Genomic DNA, 24544 nt, shown 5'->3' with positions numbered 1-24544 from the left:
CTTTGAAGCCGTGCTCCAGTATTCTTCGACGCTCGGCCTTCCATGTCTGTGCACATGTCAGTCTTTGAGAATGGAAACGTGCAACGTCATCGTCTAAAACTGCCTCAGGATACATCCCTGCAAAAAAGACAGAGGCCTTGAGTTTGAGGGAGGTTGTGTTAAATAATGTCAGCAGGTGTAAACGGCTGTTGACAGACGGCGGCAAGTGTTACCAGACGGAGAATGAGCTTGTATTGTGCTATTCATGTACCTGACATATAAGCAAATGGTGTTAGAAACCTCATCACGTCTCCTTCACCTTTTGCACGAGCTTAGATTCAGTGTTTTGTTTACTTAAGGGCTTATGAAATTAAATCATGTTCAGTATTAATATTTGTACACTTAATAAGCCAAAGCAGCAGAGTCGGCATTAAACAAAGGTCACTTGGTTCTCTAGTATTGTGTGACTTAAGTTGTCAAACCCATTGTAATAATAATGAAGTGGCGCATAATATTGTATCAGCTGGACTAGACCAACTGGAAATAATGACTTTATTTATGTCAGTGGATTTCTAAAGTAAAACTAATCTGCTGTCTGTGTTTTGACATTTTACAAAGCCGGTTAATTGTTGAGGTAGAAGGAAAGAATCAACAGTGTTCAGATCTGTCCTGGTTATCATTCTGATTTCCGCAATTTGCATCTTTAATTTCTACCCTACAATTAAAGGTGAACAATTTGCAATCAGGATGAGCCTGATCCAACACATGCAGGGAGCTTTTAATGTGCTCCATTTTCGTTTTAACAACACATTGAGATTCAAGGTGCGTTGCTCCTAATCAAGCCACAACTGAAAACACTGCATTGGGCAGCCAAGGTCTTAGATGTTTTTTTTTTGCTGTCGAATATGGATTAGCCATGACTGGTGTCCACAGAAATTAAGCTTTTACATTTCAAGGTGAAACAAGCAAGGTGAAGCAGTTGCAAGCGGCTTTGTTACAGTTTTTCTATGTAGAAATACCGATAAAGGAAAAGAAAGATTTAAGTCATTAATATTCAGAAAAATCTCCTTTAAGTCAAGAATGAAATGTCACTTGGTGTTTTGCAAATCATTCAGCATAGTTTAAGAAAATCTTTGATGTGCTACTTCTCTTGAGTGTAAATACCTCAGAATGAAAGTCTACTGCTTTTCGCAGCCATAAAATGCAAACACTACCGGGGGGTATTTGCATATTTGTGCAGGATGATTCCTTTATTTCAAATCATTTTTCTTATTTGCTGGATTTCATGCAGAGTTTCCGACCTGGCTGTCAGTGAGATGACAATTAAGGCCATGTTAAAAAATAAAGGGACCGCTGCAGCGGGTGGAAGTGGAAACCCTTGATTCAATCAGCTCAGTCAGTAATTCCTCAGTCTCTTTTGAATTAGTCATGATGAGGTGAAATTGCAAGTCAAATTGGTCTTCTCAACTCTAATTTCTCATTTAACTTGGAGCGCACTTTACAAACTGTCAGTACAGATTTAATAGATTAAATTCCCTTCTGATGGAGAGAGAAAGAGTTTCGTGTCAGCCAGGACTTGATGGGCCTGAGGACACTGTCCTTTGTCCTCACCGCTGTGGTTTATGTAAACAGGCGGCGGGAAGTCAACTTAATTCACCTCTCACTGCAGTGGCTGCTATTGAAATCAGTCTGTACAACACAAACACCTGTTTCTCAGTAACAACACTGTGTTCGTCTTGGTTTCTTTTCTCGAAGTGCCAATGAGGACAGTGTGTGCTGCAAACAAGCTACAGAGAAGCCTTTGTGTCCGGGCTGATCCAACTTGAAGTGGAATACAGTAGATTGATGCAAATAATGTTGTTGAAGTTATAGCAGCTCTTTACTAGGACTTTGAAATCTGAGCTCAACACTGAATTTCCCCTGGGCCCTAAACGAAACACATGCCGTGTGTGCGTGAGGCCGATAAGGTGAATAGTTCTGGAGATAAGCAGCCAGACACTCCGATATAGATTTCTGGAATTAATAGAAAGATAATGACATGATCCGACCACACTGGCTTGATGACAACGATTTTTAAAGCACAAGAAGTAGAAGAATAAAAACAGGTTACAGAGACTGTACCTGTTGTCTTGAGTTCATCCATCCTGATTCCAGTTAAAGACCATTTTGTGTTTTTATCTTTCTTTCAATATGTTCCATCATGAGCCTTATGCTCTCAACAACTGCATAACAAGCCAGCAGACCTTCAATAGACACCATTTGTCAAAGTAAGTGGACATAACCTGTTGTCCTGCTGATATTCCCCTCATTCCAAATCCCCATTTGAGATGCATCCTCGGCTGCGAAACAACTATTTATTCACCCTCCATAATGGTACATGAAATCCTCCGGTGCCGGCTTGAAAACACACACTACACAGGACAGCCCACGTTTTCTATCCGACCAGCGAGTTAACTGCTCCCATCTGGCGTCACCAGTTCAAATTTGTCACTGATTATCTTCCTACAGCGAAAACCAGATGGCTCCTTATGACCTGCATGATCCGGAATAGAAGTAATGAATGTGTCGTCCACTGCTTGAGATATTTTACATTCTGCTGAAGTTCATAGTCGGACATTTGTCTGTTTTGATGTGGGCAGCGTACGTCATCCGGTGAGTCATTCCACAAGTCCCAGATGTAGTATGTAGAAGTTGATTCACTGCATTTAGCTGTTGCTTGTGTATAAATTAGCAGCTGCGTCTTGAGGGGGAACCCTGTGCAGTTCATGTTTACAGATCTGTGAGGGTGTTCTGTACATGGCGAAGGTGACCAGTGAAAATGTCGACGAGAACAAGACTCGTGCTTCATTCTCTCCCTTTGTCTGTGTGCTTTGCGAGCAGTGGCCTTGGGGAGTGCTGCCCGTGCTGTGTTGGAATGCGACCAATAAGAAGCCAAAGAGCTGGCAACAAATTCAAGGCCTATTAAAGCCTCGGTCTGTTCACAGAGATATGACGCTGAAGGCTGACACCCTCGTAGCTCCGGCTTGTTGTTTTTTCTTTTCCACGCATTGAAGGAAAAATGCGGCTGAAATCTGACACGGACCACACCGGACTTTAAAGATCCTTCTTTGGGTTTGGTTGGATTATAACATTTATCCTAACCTTTACATTCAACTGAAAACCAGAGTGCACCACGCAAAGTTTGAGTTGCGTGGTTGACACTTGATAAATTGCCGCGCTCCACTGTTGTGTGGAATTAAGTCTGGCATTTCAAAAAGCTCTGTTTATCTCCCTCCCTGTGTGTGTGTGTGTGTGTGTGTGTGTGTGTGTGTGTGTGTGTGTGTGTGTGTGTGTGTGTGTGTGTGTGTGTGTGTGTGTGTGTGTGTGTGTGTGTGTGTGTGTGTGTGTGTGTGTGTGTGTGTGCACATGTTTAGTGCATTTCAGTGTGTATCTGTGGACTTCTCTGTGTGTTTGCATAGAGGGTGAGCCATTCATCACGCTTCTAGCTGCAGAAAGAGAAGGTGGAAAAAGACAGAACATGAGACTGGAGGGTAAAGATGGATGGATGGATGGAGGAGCTGGGAGGGAAACCAGTACACCTGTTTGTTTCTTTAAGCCTAATTTTTGATGAATATTTTCAAATACTGTCCTCACAGGCCTTATGGGGCAATGGATTTTAAAATAACGGATATTGAGTGTTTATTGAGTTGGAAGTAAACAAAGTGTAAAGAGGTAAAGGGTTTTGTGTGTGTGTGTGTGTGTGTGTGTGTGTGTGTGTGTGTGTGTGTGTGTGTGTGTGTGTGTGTGTGTGTGTGTGTGTGTGTGTGTGTGTGTGTGTGTGTGTGTGTGTGATGGTAAAGTAAAGATAGAAATACATGCTTGAAAGTTGTCCAAAAGGAAGAGAAGGCGAAAGAGAGACAACGTGAGAAACTTTCAGAAATACAACTTTGGTCTGCAGAGTCGATATATGTCCAGCATGGGGGAGACATCAACCAACTGAGAAGTGTGTGTGTGACAGAAACTCTTCAAAGTTCAGTTCTAAGTGATATTTGTGACACCGGGGGCTTCGCTTTAGGCTGCATGGTTTCATTACTGTTCACCTTTACACCTCATCTGTAAAAGGCAGAGTGTTTGAGGTGACCTGAGGTTGTTGCTCTCTCTGTCTGCCTGTGTGTGTGTGTGTGTTGATGATTCCCATCTAGAGAGCCTCTTTGAAGAAACATTGCTTCACTTCATTGTAGTCTGCCGGATCACAGGCTAGTTTCCCATCTTAACATCCCCACGTTGCTCTCTTGCTTAACTTAGTAGCATCTTAATATTTCTACCAAGCACTTCTGTCCTATATGATTCAAGTATTGCCAATACAGCGTTTGCTCATCTATTGGACCACGGTTCTGGAGGAGCTCATTGTAATGGGTGGCCGTCCTCACTGTTTATTTCCCTGCTCCTCTCCACAACTCAACAGATTCAGAATAAATCAGGATGAAAATGAATAGATTCTGCATCTTTTCAATACAGTGGCACTTGGCAGATTCATTTTTTCCCTCATTTTGTGACAGTAAAGATTTAATCTTGCTGTGCCACCGTGGGCTCAAAATTTACACTGTGTCAGGGTGACATGTGGCCCAGTGCCTCATACTGTCCTAACGAACTCATTTATCACTGGCAAGCTCCCCTCCTCCTTTTGTCCTCTTCAAGCCCCTTCTCCACTGTTCAGAAAACACGACATCCGAGTGATGACACTAATTTCTTCCTTAATTTGGCAGCGTAGATGCTGACGCTGTGCAACCTTTTCCGGTTTGATATTATGACGGGCATTGAACTGCCCGACATTGGTGCGCAAATGTCCAGGTTTGTGTACGTAGTGTTTTTAACATCTTGAGAACAGTATGCAACTCCCTTCACATTGTGCAAGATGAATCTCTGGCAAGACGGTGAGATATAAGAGAGCTTCTCTGTTTTCTGTGCATTTCTAATGTCGAACATGACTCATCGGGTAAAACAAAGAACAAAATGTAAACTCCTATAGTGGCAATCTGAATGGAGTCAATCCTCTTCTTTTTAGAAGGTTTAAAGTCCTGCTGTTACCTTCTTATTTTGGTGTATGAGTTGTGATTTAACCTCGACCTTCCTTCATAAGCAGTCTATGTGGTGTAGCCTGTGTTTTCAGTCCACTGAGCTTGTTACATCTGTTTTCCCAACATCTGCTTGTCTCTCTTGATGTTCAGTCTTGTTACAGAATCCTTCATCTTTGCCCTTTTATGCTGATTATATTGAGGAATTGTGGTAATTAGTCAAATCAAGTTATTTCTTTAGCCGTTTAATTTCCCCCCCAAATGAAGCTCACATTTATTTCACGAGTAGAAATAAATCAGCAGTGTGGACATGCTTCACAAAAAAGTTCTCCGACAGTTTTTTCCTTCAGTAAATGAAAGAGAAGCTTAGATATTGTGCAAATGAGGTACATTGTGCAGGGTGGTAAACGTCAAAGTAACTCATCCCATAGTAAAAGGTCACTATACTTTAAATGGCTTTTCAAGTTGTTTAATTTCCTTTTACAAAGCAACAGCCGCAACTGTCTTTCTCCTTAAGTGTCTGTGTTTTTACAGAACATTGAGTCATCCCTCACTGGACTGTACATGTTGAAGAAAATTAAATTGTATATCATTAGATAAAAGCTACTTTATTAGGGCAACCTTTCCCCCGCCCCTGCTTTAATAGCTTTGATTCCCTGCTTCCTTGCTGGTTCCGTCACTGTTGTCACTGTGAGATCTGTGCTGCCCCAGTGATGATGAGCCCAGATGTGCCCTTTTCCCTCCACCGCATCTGGAGTTAACATCAGACGGAGGCAGAAGCACTGATCCATCCCCCCGATCATTCGCTCAGTGTTTACGGAGTGACCTATCAGCGGGAGGACTGAGATGTGCAGACACACACTCGTCTACACTAACACACTCTGTTTGTCACACATTGTCATACACGTACACGCTAATGTGTCCCTGGGAGCTGCGTTATCATTTCACACCTCTAAACAACCAATTGCATGGCAGTTAATCACATAGACAGTCTTGTAATTGTGTGTGTGATTATCTCTACGTGCACATTGTATTTTTAGTCTATGCTGAAGTAAAAGACAAATTGAATGAGAGATCATGCAACGTGCAAATCCAGTTAGTGAAAGTGAGGGAGTACAGATAAGACTCGCATGAGGAGACTGAAGGATGGATGAGGGATATACAGGGGAGTTTCAGACTGGATTGGACACAAGGGTCACATTTTTACCAAAGGAGAATATAGGTCGACAAGAAAAGTGAGAAAGTCAAGAAAGAGTCGAAAAACTTGTCGTGTAGTGACAGAATAATTTGAGGAGGGGAATAAAAACCGAGAGACGACAGGCATGGTTGTTTACCACTTGTTAAGTGTCACATGAGCAGGGAAGGAGGCTGACTCTGAAAAGAGATCATGATGTAAAATTTAAGCTTTTTAAAGTATTAAAATTTCAAATACACAGCAGATAAATGTGTTTCATCCTGCGCTGACAGGTTTACATACTGCATGATTACTCTTAGATGAAGCACTGTGGTGCAAAAAAAAAAATCTGTTTTCACGAGCAGCTTCCTGTCCCCTAAGTATAAAGGATCCTGTTTTTCTTTTGCTGCTCATTCGCAGTTTAACTTTTAACAGCTGTAAACACTTTGAAATGCGCAGCTTTTGTTTGTCAGTTCAAAGGTTTCTCTGTTTCTGTGAACTTCAATGACACTGCAGCTATTGTGCATTTTTTTCAGAAGTCAAATGAAGATAAAGTTAATAGAAATATTTGTGGAAACACTACTATGAATATTGATATGTGGAGACATTTTCTCACTGGCAGAGTCCTAAACGAGTCCATTTATGCGAAACCTACACCTGCAAAGCTCCACTCTGGACTTCACCCGCAATTACCTTGGCCTGGACCCCTTCATCATGTGTCCCATGACCCGACCTGTCACCTGTGATTAAACACACTCGCTGCATACACAGAAACTCACATCAAATTGGCTATGGCCCCCTCATTCGCTCTTTTCTGTGGCTCAGTTGTGTGAAATGACACAGCAGAAATATTTAACTCTCAGCTACTGCCCACTCACATTTAGTTCATTCTCACCCATGCCCGTACCTGTGAATTTTAACCAGTTGCACAAGTTGTTTGCGGGTTACCCGTCAGGTGGGTACCCTCGTGCAGGCCCTGGTTAGTTTGTGTGTCCACTGGAAAATAAGTTAGGATATATAAAGTAGCATATCTGGTGTTCACCCACCAACAAGTTCGATGAACTACAACAGTGCAGATTTCTTACATTATTTTTTAACAAAGCATTTTCTCAAGCCTCTAATAGGTCTAGAAAAGACAATGTGAGATTTATAACCTCAAACAAAATGTTTTTCAGGTGAAGAGGAGCCGAGATAGAAGGAGCCGCCTTGTTAAAATGACATAGCACTGGTCCATGTTGGAAACAGCCACTGAGCACTAAGCTGTTCACTTCAAACACACACACACACACACACACATAGTACACTATCACTCACAAAAATGTCTTTTCTATGGCCAAAACAATCTCACATGTGGTTTCCTGGAAACATGACTTACTGACTTAAACTGCCACTCCAGCTCAAGAGTCTGCTCCCATGTAGGAAACCCACACGCGCTTACACAACATACGAGCACAAACACAATGTCGTTTAGACCGTCAAACTGCAGACAGATTAGTTTCATCAGCATCTTGCTGCTTCATGCACACATTTAACACACGCAGCAAGTTGGAGCTTGATGGTGTCAACTGGGACTTTGAAGCTGTAATCGGGATTAAACGGCTGGAAATCAGCTGTGACCAAACCAGAGGGGGGGAGAGGGCGGTATGGGAGGCAGAGAGGAACAGAGGAGGGAGACGGAAGAGAGAAAGGGGACCGGAGAAAAAGATGAGGAGAAGGTGATTGAACCACAATTAAGTAAAACGGCAATATAAGAACTTGAATGTGGTTTTCTGTAAAATAAAATGTGAATCTGAGGCGTTATATCTCTTGTTTTTCCAATCTTCTCAAAGCTGTAAATAAGGTCATAAAATCAACAGTTCCAACCAACAGTTGCCTGATGTTCTTTCTACTTCCTGTCGGATGTGTGATGTTTCGGCGACACACAAGACGTTGTGCTTTTCTCTCCCAAGTTTCTGCTCTCCTTAGAGCTGTCGAAAAAAAAGATAGTCAAGGAAAACTAGATTTCCTGTTTGATAGTCGGCTGTGTGTGTTGTTTCCATACTGAAAGAAGGAAACTGGGTTAGTGCGAATGTATAGCAGCGACTGAAACATGCAGTCAACTTCAAAGCAGGAGACATGGCGTTCTCACAGCAGCAGCCTCTTCTGCTGATTTGTTCCGCTCCATTCTTTCAATGCCCACTCTTCTTCTCTAGCGTTTTCTTCTTCTTCTTCATTCGCATCTGTGCCTCATCCTCATTTCCTGCCCTTTTTTTCCCCCCACTGTTACTTCTGGCTCTGCTGTAACATCACAGCTTGAGTTTATTCGCACGCACACATAAACAAAAACACATACACACTCCGGCTCCCCTGCAGTCGCCTGGACGTCCGTGTGAATTTTAATTTGTGATCAGAGGGAGAGTTGCAAACACAGAAGAGTAATGGGGGGGGGGGGTGAATAGAAAGCGATGACCTTGCTGAAGGTGTGAAATCTGATTAGCTGGGTGAGTAATGTATTTTCCAGAGAGACGTGCTGTCTGTCATAGTGTCGAAGGTTTGGCTCAGCTGCAGTTTGCAGCAACGTCACTGTGCGGTATGTGTACGCAGTTTATTCAAGTGAACCTCCCCCCTCCCAAAAAAAAGATAAAATAAAACATCATGAACTACTGTGTTACGATGAGGATGATATAAGCAGAGATCAGCGATCACTGTAGTAACTGAACTACATAGTACCCCACCCTGAATGGCTGGTTCAAGTGTAGGTGCAGGTAATCCACATTAAAACTATCTGGATTTCTATTTGGATCTGCACCAAATTGCACGCACTCATAAATATGAGTTCTATAAATATGGCAGATTTTTCTTCAAGATAAAAAAAAATAAGAGATTTGATTTTTTTTTTTGGCGAAAGGGGGCGGTACAACCTCCTTGGGCTTGTGGAGCACACGCCCAATGTAGAAATCTAAACATGAATACAGTCAACGTATGGACAGAACATGTATTGCTGTCGGTCCCAGTCGGACATGTGTGAGACAAGTTAGGATAAACCACAGCTGCGGTTTGCAGTATGAAGTGGTGTTGTGCAAGTTCCCATGCAGAGTCATGAATATTGAGACTGGGCTGCAGTGACGTGCATACCAATGCAGACATATTTGCACACTCTCACATGCGCACAGGAGTGGGGTTCAGGGCGAAGTGGGAGTTTTTAATTAAGGGTCGCTACACACACTGATTAATTTGTGTTCTAAAACTCTCACACACACAGACACGCTGGGGAAGGTTTCAGGGCTTTGTCATGCATTACACACTAACACTCATTCTCGTATATAAAATTATACATAAATGCACAGTGGTGGAGTTAACAGTGATATTCATCGTTCTTTAATCATGAGTTGGACATTGACGCCTCCTGGTGTCGTGGGCCACGCCAGTAGAACGTGTCGGGTCTAATAACATTACTCTCGGCTGTAGCCCTGCAGCCATTGTGTTTACACGCGAGTTCTACGATGCTCCAGCGGTGGTAGACCTGGTCAGTGCCACTCAAAATGCAGTCAGCCAATCAGAGGGGGGGCATCATCAATATTCAATGAGGCAGGTGAAAACTGTCAGTTCTGGCTGGAGCTCCAGAGAGAAGCAGAAGAGGGGACACCCTATCATAATAGTAGTGATTTGTATTTTTCTAAGCAACAGGTTTTTCGATGTTTATTCCTTTATATTAGAACACAGAGCTGCTTTGAATGTTTCTTGTTTTTCATTGAGACAGAAATGTGGAAATTGAACTTTGTCAGCTGTTGACAAGCAGCTCCCAGTCGTTTGTTAATGATATCTGTCGCGTTGCAAACACTAGATGTCTTCCACTGACTCATTTCCCACAATCTGAACTGTGTTGGCCGCGCGCGTCTGTCTCGCAGGCCTCTCTCGGGGGCCCTTGTTCTTCTCTCCAACATTTTCAAGTCTAATTGAACGTCCGTAATAGAACACAGAACTCGATTTCTCTCAACCCGGCTGATTATTCCAGTAACTTCACACAAAGAGAACGAAATGCTTCCCAAACGGTTCATCTTGAGGGCAGCATTAAATGCAGCAGTAGTTTATTGTTACATGCAGTAAAATATGACGACTACACCTGCGAGTGCATCAGTTTCTTTTATAAACATCTTAAAAATACGCAAAGACCCTTCAGGGCAAATCCGATCTGTTCGAGCTGCCAGTTTTGCTCATTAGCATCACAAGAGTTTCCTTGTTTTTATGTAGCAGAGATACTGGAGATGGAGGACTCTTTCAGTTTACACTAAAAATCCCATCATACCTCCTTATGACTCCTGCTGGTTATTTGGCAGCTGGGTTTTTCATGTTTCCGCTGCAACATCTGGCAACCCCAGTAGCACTGACAGTTTTAATGTTAAAGTTTTTCTTCCCCCGACTGAGCCCCGAGGTAGAGCTGCTCTCACTGTGCTGCTGCTAATCTAAAATTCCATTACAAGCCTGGACTCTCATAGTGTGAATGTGTCTGCTTTGCTCGTAAGACTAACTGATGTATGCTTTGCTAACTGCTCAGCACAGTTCATCAATACATTCTGTGAAGTCTCTCACTATCTCTTACCTCTGCAACCTTATCTTTCTCTCCTCTTCTTCTTCCCTCCACTCCTGACGGTGCTACAGCCCAATAACCCTTCTGCCAGATTACAGTGTGCATGCATACAAAAGCAAGCATTTACTAAATAATAAAATAATCAAGCAGTCCAGCGTTTCTCTTCAACTGCACATCGATAAGTGAAGTTACTTGATGTGATTTCTTGACCAACAGGTTTTGTTATGTTCTTGCTGGCTGTAAAACTAACCTTGCCTTTAACGGGCCTCCAGTTGAGACGTTTATAAAGACATTGTTGAGGCCCCGCGGAGCCGCAAGGCAGGCAGAGGTGACATGTTTACAGCTGTCTTGGTCATAGTCGTTCGCAGTGGTATTTCATCACTAAGTCTAGACTGCCAGTAGATCGATGTGGACTGAGAGGAGGAAAGAAAATAGCTAAAAAGTCTAAAACCCTGGTAGCGGCCCCTTGGGGCTGCATTATTCATAGAGCTTACAATCTGTTGTCGGACGAAACAAACAAAATGCTGATAAATTTGCTGCTGTTTCTTTAGAGCCAACGCAAGCTGAATATGTAAAGTTGGACTTGAGTGTGGCAGTGGAGAGCAGGTCGTGAATCAACAATCTCCAAGCTTTTAACTCCCTGCATGGGAGTTTGAGAATGCTCGGCAAATGTGACCATCTTTCAACAAAATCCGAGGCAAGTTGAAAGTTTAATTTCAACATTTCTTAGGCACAAGGAGGAGACTGAGGGAAAGATAAAGAGGTCACCAGAAACATCAGGCGTTCTGAAGAGTAAACATATCCCACTGTATACAGTATATTTGCAGTGGTTTTCTGCTGCCTGCTGTGCAAACAGGACGATCTGAGTCAAGGAAACGAGCACTAGTTTGCATTTCACACAGCAGCCTCCTTGATCAAAGAACTTATTTGCTGAGAAGTTGGTGTATTCCTGCGAGACTCCAGGAAGCATCTAAATTAAAGGAAAGATGACACTGTGGCACCGAGCTTGCCAAGGGATTATTTGCAATTATGAATTTCAGAGGTTTTTCCACAGTGAAAGCCTGTGGGCCACAATGAATCAGCACAAATAGGCAAAAAAAAAGTGGAAGGACTCTGCTGCTGGTCAAAAAGGCAGAGCCATTCCCCATCCACATCCTCGAATTGCCCTCTTTACGCTGAATCATAATCTCTCTCCTCGTCTTCCACCTCAGCTCACTCCAATTTGTTCTTAACTTTTTTATTTTTAGTCCCCCCTTCTACATCCTTTTTTTTTGGAGATCTAGGAACTAAAGCTTATTCTACCACCGCCTTCTCTCTAAGTGGCTCTGGATAAGAGTATCAGGTAAATGCCTAAAATATGATCTGGAAAATGTTCCCAAAAATGGTCTTAGGTACCCTTTTCTCCACAGGAGCAGTCACTTAGCTGCCGGTCAAAGAATAGAATCCTCACAGAGATAATTGGATAAGCACTTTGCTCCCCCACCAGGAGACTGGAATTAAATAATTGAGAAGGATTGATATGACATAATTAAATCACAGTAAGGAAGCAGAATGGTCTGAATGTTTGGCCTGAGCAACATTAGATCCACACGTGTCCTAATGGGTCTGAAGTTATCAGCTGCTTTGCCTGAATAACCATGATGTGTTGTTGATTTAGTTTGTCATAGGTTGTTTATATTTCAACAAATCAAAGATAGATATTTCCCAAAGATAAACTGATTCAAAGCACTGAGTTAATGCTTTTTTCTGAGCTAGATCAAGCAGAGTGATATGTAAACTACTGCAGCATATGTGAACTGTTTGAGGTGAGTCCTGAGTGACAGACAATGGACACACAAGCTCCAGCTTGAGGGACAAACTCAATATGCAAACAGTTCCTCGATTAATTGTTTTCTGTTTGAACTTGTTTACTTCTGGAAAGCAGGCAAATTGTGTGAGCTACCTGGAAAGCATTTAAAAAACAAATCTCCCAGTCGGTAATGGCACGTTGGGGAAATGGGAAACGAGGACGAAAGAGAACAAATAATGAAATTGTGGGAGAAAAACGTCACAAAGAAAAATGGTGTTACAACCGAGGAAAACAAGGGAATGAGTGCTACTAAGGAGGTTGGCAAAAGACTTAAAAAGAGAGGTAGGGATGGAAAGAGGGAGAGAGAGAAATTACTCTCACGATTTGGCTGCCTTAATGACTGATTGAGAACAAAAGTCTCTTTTCTAATTCTAATGAGTTTAATTATGGCTCGTCCTGAGCCAGGTGTCTGGGTCAGCTAATGTCTGGATTCATTAATTGACAATTAAAAGCGAATCAGGTGCAGCCACTCCTCAGCACAAACATTAGAATTACCGCACTGCGGTTGTGTGCCTCCGCCAACCAGTGCAGCTCCTGTGTACACACACATTTCTTTTCCAGATGAATATAAGGTCAGCGTGACCTTTGACCACTGACACGTAATCACTTTATCTGAAAATCTTAATCCAAGTGACAACTGATCAAAAGTTAAAGAAATTCCTTCAAGCAGTCTTGAGATATCAAATTCAAGAGGCCAAAAACATGTTTTTGAGGCCAACGTGACCTTTGACCTGTGATCAGTTAATCAGTGAGTCCAAGTCAATTGTACCAGATGTAATGAAATTCCCTACGGGCAGTCCGAATACATCACATTCACAGGAACATGAGGTCACTGTGAACTTGACCTTTGACCTTATTCCACCAAAATCTAATCAGTTCATCTTTGAGTCCAAGTGAACGATTGTGCAGAATTTGAAAACATTCCCTCAAAAAAACTGATATCATGTTGAGGAAAACTATAAGCATACTTTGTGAGGCCACCGTGACCTTGACCTTTGACCTTGGGCTACTGTTCTACTGCATGTTATTACCAAATGTAAAAGAATTCCCTCAAAGCGTTCCAGAGATATCGCATTCACAAGGCAAAAAACATGCTTTACGAAAATGTAGGATAACTGTTTGTTGTGTTCAGTCGATTGACGACGAAGCAGAAAGAAACAAAACAAAGCCTGGATGGTAAAGATGGCTGGATTCAGGATATGCTTCTCTAAAGGCAGAATGGCGTTTTCCTCCTGCTGTTTTCCTGCAGGATTGGCGGTTAGCGTTTCACTCTGTGCTGAGGCTCCTGGTGTTGAAGAAAGAGCGGTGGGTGAGGGGCTGACTGACAAGAAGCTGCTTAGTGTTCAAATGGATAGAAAAGCAAGCGGAGATCGGTTAGAAAATGTTTGAATTAATAACGGCCTCCCTTCATCATACTAATAACCTTATGACCTCCAATCAGTGCAAATTGGGCGATAAAATATGCTGTGAACATATTCATCTGTTTTATCTGTTGAACCGCCCAGATGTTGGATCACAAGGTGGAAGAGAAGCTTTTGTGATCTGCATGCCTTTGTTCTGAGATGGTTTTAAAATGCATCACTGCTTCAGACTTCAGAAAGTGCCGTCGTCAAGACTGCACACACTATGTCAAGAAGTTTTCTATTCATTCAAATTAAAGACCCATTTTAGTAACTTAATCTAATGTTCCTTTATGTCAAGTAGACGTGATATGATTTGATATACACAGACCTCATATAGTACAAGAAGTTTTCAGTTGTTTTTTGAGATTGATAAACTGACCACCGAGTGAAACCATAATGTGATTATGACGACCAAACAGAGTGGTGTAAAGCACAATTTTACTAAGCAAGAATGATAAAAAGCTCAGGAAATCAAATCTACCAATTGGAATGAAATGTTTTGCCATCTTTACAGTCAGGGAGATTCACATTGCAGCCTCTTATATAACTTGACCTATTTTGTATTAGGTCTTAAGTTTGCCCACAGATCCTGTGTGGTCTGCGGCCTCAGAGAAGACAGGATGTTGCGGACGTGGTTAAATGTTCTCGACACGCATTTTCTTTTTGTTCGTTCCTTTGAGGCTCTTGAAGAGGGGAATTATGTTCAGTCTGGACTTTAAAGACGACAATGAGCTTCCCAGCACTGTGGTGGACTGTGTAATGAGATTGGTCAAGCGGTGATATTTGGGTGGTGTGCAGCACTGTGTTGGTGACACTAGTAGGGATTATTCTATTTAAAATACACTTAAACTACCATAATGATGACTGTGTGCACGCAGATAAAAGGGCTCTGCAGTGAAATATTGCAGCTTCTGCTTTTTTCTTTTTGTTTTTCCTTTTCTTATTGTCCTGTCATACACGGGCCTCTTTTCCCCGGCAGCTTTCTCCAGGTAAAAGGCCTTTTTGTTCTTGAATTCATTTTGCTCTTGTTTCTTATTCTGACACTATTCTATCCTTGATTGCAAATATTTTATTATCAATTCCACAAATATAGAAAATCGTTCTATAGCTAGGTTTCTTTGTGGTTGTAGTGGGGGTGTAGTCGAGCTTGACTCACCTTGTGTCTGGCTAACGCCACGTTGCACTGCATCCTTTGTGTGTCTATGTGTGGGTATAGACACTTTACATAATTTTACACTTTGGCCGCACATCTACCTCTTAAGCGTTGGAGTGGCCATCAGTGTGGTTCCAAGGCTCAGTTGTATTTAATAAGACTCAACAATGCCAGTGTTCGATTCCGGCAGGAGCGAACCCCGAGTTCACAGAAACTGTGGGTGGAAAGCAGTGCTAGCACGGTTATGAAGGTGAAGTGTGTGCAGACCTTGTTGCCATCCTTTGTGGAAGGAAACACCCTGCAGATGTTAAATGACCCACAGTTCACTGCAGTTTGTGCATTGCACTATTAATTAAGAGAATACGAGCGGTAGCCCAGGAGGCAAGTGAAATGCTACGGTTGAATCTTGCTGTTTTACTTTCACACAAGGCCTTGTGTTGTACTTATGAGGGCAGGTTCACTGGAGGGTGGGTAGCATCGTTTTTTATTGCGTTGCATCTTGTGTAGCACATGACACACTGTTACATTGATCTTATTGGGAATGGACTTTATTGACAAAGCGCTTTTTCTGGTCTTAAACACATTAACACTTCAAGTCACTTTCACCTGCTCACACACACTTTCAGACAGCTCGTCTCTTTATATAGCCTGCACAGTGCAACAGTATGAACAAATGTAGGTACTGCCCTGATGTGCTGCTTTTCTCACATTCATCCATTTCTAACAATGCTGACAGCTATTGATAAGAATTTGGAGTTTTGTGTCTCCCCAAAGTCAATATGCTGACTGGAGGAGCAGGGGATCAAACCTCTGACCTGCTCTACCTCCCTGGCCACGACTCCTGATGGGCCTCCTCCAACTGGGACGGGTCGTGTCAGAGCTGACTAACTGTGCAGACAAACACTGATATGCACAGAGTGGAGCAAGCTGTGACATCTGCTCCCTGTTACAAAACACACGAGTGATTGCAAACAATAGGACACTGATTACAGCTCAACTTTGACTGAAAGAGACTAATCAGCTAGTGTTCATGTGTGTGACTGACCTGAACTTCAGGTGCTTGAATAGATGGTGTCTTCATCACATATAGCCCAGTCTATACTAAGGCTCCATAAGGTCGACTTTGTGATTCAGCGTTGCTTTGTACAAGCAAATTGTAGCTGGAGGCTGGTGCCATTTTCTCAAGAATAAAAGCAGTGATCTATAAAATAGCTTTTGAGTACAAGTGTGTGCAAATAGATTTCGCAGTTGTGTTGAACATAGGCGACCTCTTAATTTCTCACTGTCTAAAAGACAAACTGTACAAGTTCCATGTGGATTTGTGTTTTTCCAAACACAGTCAATTCTTATTTATTGTGGGAAGTGATGGTGTTTCTTGAGAAGAGGGCTCTGAGCACTGCTGTGAAATGTGCCATTGTCTCCCTACCCCGTAAAACTCTGAATTTTTCATGAAAATAATACACTATCTTCGGCATCTTTTTGCTGGTGCTTGCAACCAGTGGGACATTGTTAAAGCGCCTGTCTTCCCCTTTGTAGTCTGTGTTCTGCGGCTGTCTGACAGCACTCGGATCTTGAGCAACCACAAGTTAAGCTGTGGCTTAAGATGCAACAGATGACAATATGCAACATACCTGCAGATATTTTAAAAACAAGCTTTACCTCAAGGGATGTGAATGTCAGCCGATAAGAAATAAAAAAATAATATATTAAAATCCATTTTTCTTAAAGGAAAGGGATGACAACATGTAGTTTCTCTCTATCTTCCAACCATTTGAAGAGGCATTCATTTTAATAATATCCTGCAGTGGTTAGCATTTGGGCATTTAAAGCTAGATAAGCAGCAAGGTTAAATTTGTTACCGGGGCGGTCAACTGCAAAGCTAAAGGACCCTCTCTCTGTAGTTGGTACCAATTACAGCTCAGCTGAGATTCCCAATAGATGTAAAGCTGTGTTCTTAAACTCAGTGCTCCAAACAAAATTCACCTCTTACAGTGTCTGTAGTGTGTGATTTGAGGGACCCTGATGACCGAGTGGGTTTTTATCTCACTTCAGGTCCTAGCTGTTCTTCAATCATACACAATATGGCCATGGGTCAAGATTATTTGCTGTTACATCTTGTTTTTGCAGCCAAATGGTTTGTGGCAATTACTGAGCGGCAGCAAAAAAATTGTGTCCAAATGCAACTTGTATAGAGCCGTGTTTATTAGCGGAGCTCAGGCGGATTATTTGTCATTTAACAAAGACTGGAAATCATTGCGACCGACAGAAATCAATCACCCACAGACATCGTGACAGGATGTTCCGCCCCCTCACTTTGCAAAGCCCTTTGGAAGCTTTGGTCACGTGATTAGGATCGCAGGCCAACAGAATGATGAAATATTGTGTTTTGATGCTTCCGGCTAAATGTGAAGACACATAATGCTCCTGTATATTTGTGCCTGAGCCATGTTCGACAGATGAGTTGGTGGCTTTGGGTCATGAGCTGTTCCTGTTTTCCCCCACAATTTCCTCTTTCCCTCCTTTTCACAGAGGTCGATGTTTGTTTCATCACCCTATAGAACTTTGTGCTTTGTGAAGTGCAGCCAGGCCGCTCTGTTTTTTGAGGTTGGCATCGTGTGGCCAAGCCTCTGAAGTTATGGTCACAGCGTTTTCTCTTGATTGCTGCCAAAGGAAACATCCGCCTACATCCTACAGAGAATTCTTCTGACTGCAACTTGAAGAAACATTTAGATTCCAAGTGTCCAATAACTTCTGATCCCCTAAACTTTGGATACTGTGTGTGAAAGGGACTATATCCCCACACAGTAATTTATATGTTGATAAAAGACTTGCCACTTTAATGTAGTATCTATTATTTAATTTCAAAATAAAACATACAAATACTTCCTTACGTCTTGACGTAATTTTAGAAAATATAGAAACGCAGTGTCAGAGCTGACCACTAGAGTTGCAGAGGTCCATCATTTAATCACAGTTGCCCAAAGCAGTTGGCAGTTATCAACATCTTTGTCGCTTTCTTACTTATACTTCAGATCTTCTATTGACATCAATCTTTCACTTTCTCTTACTTTTTGTCTCTCTGGCTGTTTCTTATTTCTCTTGCTTTCCTCTCTGGCGTCCGATTCTTGTCTTCCCCTGTTGCTTGCTCCCTAGAAAACCGCCAGAAAGCCTAAAGATGGTACCCCACTGTATCTGCTTCTCTCTCTGCTGCTGCCTCTCACACATGAACACACGCACACACCGTCATCTCCTACCATCACCTTCTCAAAAAAGACACTGTGGAACGTCTCGAGATGAGAAGAGTTACAAGATTTCACACCCTCCTTCTGATCAGGAGTCTGAAGGGAGCCAGCGGGAATATGAGTTGGAGGAGTAGGTGGTAGCATCGCCACACCAAGGATAAAAGAGAGAATGAGCAGTGAAAAATGATGAAAAGAAGGCAGGAAGCTGCCGTTTCATTCCTTGTTCCAGGGGAATATGGTGAAGAAGAGACGGGCAGTGGGTGGGATGTTCGACAAGGTAATGATGAGCAGGAGAGGCCCTGTGTTCAAGTAACAAAAAGTAGGGAGAAGCGAGGATAAAATGACAGAACTGAAATCCGTTATGGGAAACAAAGTAAAGCATAGTGAGGAACCATGAGTTATGGAGAGGTGGAGGGGTGAACAGATTGTGGAGGAAGCAGAGAATGAAAGTTTGTCGAAGAGAAGCTGTCGGAGAAATAATGTGCAATAGCGAGACTTAATTTAAACGAGGGAAGATTAAAAGGAGCGATGCAAAACAGGCCGGGAGAGACAGGAGGTTAATAATGCACATTGCAATGCAGTCGTGGGATTGATCAAAGGAACAGCTTGATATAAAACTAGAAACCACAAGGTTGACTGTTAGGCACTTTAGCGCCTCGCGGAGGTGACACATTTCTCCAACACCTCAGACCTGAGAATCCCATCCAATCCATAATTGGAACGATAACCTTTGAATATTTTAACGTACCAGCATAAACTATAGAAATGCAGCTTTCATATTCAGGTAGAATGCCAAAGCTTATTTCAGCATTCACTGTGTATTACGAAGCACTTTTCCATGAACAAGAGTTTGTCACAAACATTGAAGCTTTTTCTACGATCAAATAGTGACAAACGCACAAAGAATCATCACCGACTCGTCAGTTTCTCTCGCTTTGGGAAAAAGAAAAAATTCAGCCTTGTTAAACTAATTGTTTTTACATTGTTTGGTTTGCAGGGCTTCAAACTTTTATGATCAAACTGGTTGCCAAAATTGACTCTTGTGAACATTGCAGAGTCTTTAGCAGCTAAACAACAACTTTACTGGATGACAATGTGTCAGCGTTTTGTTTGCAGCTTGTTCCTCTGCCTGTAAGGCCAAGAAATCTTTTATTGCAGTTTTAAAGTTGCTTATGGTTTGAGTTAAGATTTAATCTGTGCACACGTCTGTGGTCAGGGCTCTCGTGCCTTGTGTAGCTCAACTACATCAGAAGGGCTAAAAGTATTTGCACACCAAGGCTGTATTTTGCACAAGTTTTTTTTAATCATCCAATAAAAATCGTCATGCACATTATTATTATATTCCTTATGAAACTTTGCAGTAGAAGATATAGCGGAGTCCAGCAGTGAGGATGATTTTTCTGTTCCTCTTAATTCTTGAAAAAAAGAAAACATTTGGCCCATCCAATCCCGAGAGGCCGTCAGGAACAAGGAGAATTTCGTCTTCTGATCAAGGAGCTGTGAAATTATCCCGATCACTTTCAAGTCTATTTCAGGACGTCAGCGGTCCAGTCGGAGACGCCACCAGCACTGAGCTTTCAAATTAAAAAGAATAAAAAACACTTCTATGATAACCTGTGTTATCCAACTTTCTGAAATGCCTTTGACAGATGCGAAAACCGCAGCAAGTAGAAACTATCCCTAAAATCTCAACGACAGACAAAAGTTTCGGTGTGTAAATGTGATTGGAACAACGTGTATTTATGTTCAAATGTGGGAGAATTTCAGTTAATAAATACAGACTTAGTGTGCAAAGATCTAAATTCTGTTATTTAAGTGATAGGAGAAACAGCTTGGCCCCCACATCCCAAATCTGACCTGGTCAAATGAAACGTGAATATACATTGTTTCTCGTGATTTCAAACAGTTCATAGAATCTTGAAATGTTTGTTGTGGATAGAAAGTTACAGAAAAAAGAGAGACCATGAGGAGGAGGGAAGGTTTTTTTATTGAGGCGAGAGCAGGGAGGAAGAGATTACAAAGGTTTCTCAATCAAAAGGTTTTGTTACTTAACTGAATGAGAAGCAGGCTAAAGAGGGATGAGAGAGAGAAACATGTGAATGGCAGCACAAGAGTGAGGGCAGAGGTGAAGGAGAGAGCCGCTGAATGGAAGGGATCTTGTTTTTTCTGCATGGCGTGAAAACGGTGTCGAAGGTCTCGAGATTTCTTCATCAAAATGGGATTTAAGTTTAAATTTTACTGCTCTCTGATATTAAAATGGACATATATTGATTTATCAAAAAGCCCCCGACTTGTCTAGATGTATAGCTTTTCACCTCACAGGTATATGTAAGATCATGACTGTGAGATAGTCTGAGACGTCAGTGTTTACAGAGTTTATAACGCAGCTGCTGAGATGGAGAAAATGAATTTAGGAAGGTGGGAAGAAAAGGAGACGGTGAAACGAAATAATAAAAACGAGTGGGAAAAGGGGCGGAGGGGCTTTGAGGTGAAAAGCCTAAAGGTGAAATAATAAAGGTAGAGAGTGTAGGTGGGGCGGAGCTGATGTGGGAGTGACACTGAGAAGCATGTTATGGAGAAGAATGAGCTAAAGGGAGGGAAGGACTCGAGGAGAAAGAGAAGACCGTTGATATTCCTCAATCGAGGCTGAGACACACACACACACACCGAGTATTTTCTTTTAGTCATGAAAAAAACGAGTGAAATGGCAAAACAATAAGAACGTGTGAGCGCGGCGGGGTCGGAGAGAAGAGATGATTAGGAGTGAATGCAGCAAACAAAGGATTGAATGCGAAGTCAACGGAGGTGAAGGAGAGAGCAAATTAGATAGGCTACATTAAAGCGTGCAGAGAGACAGTGAGAGGAAGGTAGCGGATGATAAAAAAAAAGAAAAGAAAAAGAAAGGAAGTGAGGCATGAAGGTAAAGTCTTACAGGAGGCTCACTCTCTTCTATCACTTTAACAGCCCTGTATAGTTTGAGCATCATTTCTCCTCCTTTGTCCTTTTCTCTTCTCTCATCCCTTTGTCCTCTATCTCCTCTCGCATCTGTTCCTTTTAAAGGTGCTCCGTGTAGCATGTCATTATGAAATTAACTCGGCTACCTCTGTATAATTAAACGCACTCGAAGTGAGACTGCCGGTATCAGTATCTGGTGTTTATCAGAAATAGGCACATTTTTCAATAAACCCCCGACTTGAGGGCATCAATTTGACAACAATTGGAGGTTTGTTTCCTGTTTTCGTTTGTCACCAGACCACGATCAAGAGAAAAAAGCAGTATTATTTTCCTCTCCCCTGCTGCTGCACTGCTCCACTTGTCCTTACTTCCGTCATTGATCCCTCCATTTTCTGCTCCTCTCCTTCTCTTTGCTCTTCTACCTCCAATCAATCTTTTTCTACCTCTCCTCTCCTCTTCCATCTCTTTCTAAACTTCTCTGCTAAACTGAGTTGACTGAAATACTGACAAACTCGATCCAAGATTAAGGCTACATCCATACTGGTTTAAAAACGGCGTAATGTGTGTTTGAATTTCAAAGTGACAGGATGATGTAGCAGAGCTTTAGCGTCCATGTAACCAGACGACATGCACATATGGTAAAAGGCAAAATGGTATAGATCTTCTGCTGGATAACAAACTCCCACTCTGTTATCCAACAGAAGGTCTATACCATTCTGCTGTCAACAACTGATTGATGCGTTAAAACAGTTTTTAGAATGATCGTCTTCTTTCCTGAGATTTGGGTTGGCTTTAAAAATGACAGGAACAACACCCGTGCCTCTGCATTGCAAGGGTAAACATTTTTATTTTATAGGAATGTAAATGTTAAACCTTCAGTGCAAATGAGGTTTATTTGACCATTAACATCCTCATGCTATAGGAATACGAGTCCTACATTTGTACATGTGGAGCATCAGAGTTTTAAACATGAGTCTCTTGTTGCATATTCTCAATGATATTGCTTTACAGTGTTAATATTCAGTCTTATGTCCCTGCAAGATATCCACACTTATGAATTCAAGTCATGGCCGAGTTAGAGAAAGGTTGAGTCTTATTTAAAGGAACCTTAGGATTCTCTTACAGCTCACGTCTATTCAACTGTTTTAAAGGAAAACGGTTCAACTAATAATTTCAGACTCTGCACCGGTGATAAATCTGCATGCATTCCATGGAAACATCTTTGGTTTGCAGTTATTTGATGGGACAACCAATTGAGTGTGATACGGAGGTGATTTGAATGGTCTCTGTCCAGTTTTCTATCATGGCTCACATCAGCGTGTTGCACAACTGGTCCAGCTGGTTTCGGGCGCAGGTGCGTTGGGTCCTGTTGCATCCTGAGTCAGCAAACTGCAGGCGAAGGCCTCGTACCTTGATCATAGCTGCAAATGTCACAGGAAGTTTGGCTAAAGGCAGCTGTAGCCTTTGAAGACGTGTATACCTACACACCCAACATGTACAGGAAAAAACGAATGCCACGGCCTCAAGGTTATCTTAGTATGTATATATATGCGCATTTGTGAACGTGCGTGTTGAAAGGTTAGCTTGTGTGTGTGTGTGTGTGTGTGTGTGTGTGCATTACTCAGCATGTTTTAATTAGTCAAATTGGGCCAGTGTTTCGCCTCCAGCAAAGAAAGAGAAGGGAGGGGTGGTAGTCTGTGCTGCGCCGCTCTCGTCTGTCACCCAAGTTCACACTCCGTCTTCCTCAAAGGTGACTAGCTTTTAGTGAGGCCACTTATGAGTTTGAAATCAAATTGTCCTCTAACCTGAAGCCTGGCGCGCACACACACACACACACACACACACACACACACACACACACACACACACACACACACACACACACACACACACACACACACACACACACACTCTATCTCTTCTTTCTACCTCTTCAGAGATGTCACTGCCCATCACTCAGGCGATGTCTGGTGTCTACAGCTCAAAAGGCAAAGGAACATATTCGCACACACACACACACACACAGTTGCTAAGTCTCATGTGATCCCTCTGTGGTTAAATTATCTTTTATCTGTCTGTTAATAGATTTTGGCAAAGTACTTACATGACAGAAATAACACCAGCACACACACACTCAACAAAATTAGCACAATGAGCCATGGATATATGCAGAGGCACAAACACACACACACACACACACACACACTGAAAGCTGAACACAATGACCTCCCCCCTTCCGTTACTTCTCTCCCTTTTTCCCTTGCTCATCATCATCTATTTGTCCATATCTCGGTGTGTCAGCATTCTCGCATCTCTCCCTCTCTCTCTGTGTCTCTCTCTCTTTTAGCAGCAGATTCAAATGTTCGCAAAGAAAATCAACAACATGCAAGAGGAGAGGAGTCAGTGAAACAACAGAGTGAGATTCAGGGAAGGAGAAATACGTCTCTTTCTCTTCCCGGATGTTAGACTTCATTTATACTCACCACTTTAGGCATTTAATCAAAGTACTCCCTGCATTGTGAAAGGGTCACTGCTGCTCCTGATCCAACTGAGAAATAACCCTTGCTCTGCAGCTCTGTGCAGAGTTTATCCCCTTTCAGTTTACTGTCTTGGTTTCTGCATTAAATTAAATTAGACACCTTTATTATGCATATAGATTCTGTGGCTGTGGAGGAGGGCAGTGAAAGGGTCTCATAATGTCGTACATTAGGCTGTGTAAAACCAGTAGATACGGTTTATAATAACAAAACCTCAGAAAATTATTTATTAGTCTGACGGCTTTTACTTCTTGTTGTTGACACTCAAGCTCACTGTTCTCTGCTGTGTATAGGATCAGATCTGTTTTGTATCTTTTTGAATTTCTCTTGATCATCCTCTTTCCATCAGCCTCTCTTTTATTCACAGTTTTTCCCGTTGCTTCTTTTCTCCTTCATATTTTTTAATTACCTCGAGAAGGTTAACTTACCTTTTAATCAAGTCCACTGACTGACGAGTAAACAACTTCATTTTGTGCTGCAGAGACAAAGATGCACTGAAATACCTTCTAATCACAGGTTTGCCTTGAGCTCTGAACATTCCATCGTCATCAAATTTCTCTCCAAATTCACACTAAGCCAAAACACAGATATTTTTTTTTATTCATGTTTTTCTATCAGAAAGTAGAACTGA

The 24544-nt window shown here is 42.1% G+C and overlaps 1 protein-coding gene across 3 annotated transcripts in view; it reads left to right on the top strand.

The window, feature by feature from the left end:
• Positions 1 to 24544, top strand: part of pcxb (pyruvate carboxylase b) — a 265171-nt gene that overhangs the window by 127142 nt on the left and 113485 nt on the right. The gene's annotated exons all lie outside the window — the stretch shown is intronic.

Source organism: Hippoglossus stenolepis, chromosome 23, assembly GCF_022539355.2.
Source record: "Hippoglossus stenolepis isolate QCI-W04-F060 chromosome 23, HSTE1.2, whole genome shotgun sequence".
NCBI classification, from domain to species: Eukaryota; Metazoa; Chordata; class Actinopteri; order Pleuronectiformes; family Pleuronectidae; genus Hippoglossus; species Hippoglossus stenolepis.
This window is presented reverse-complemented; position numbering and strand designations above follow the sequence as displayed.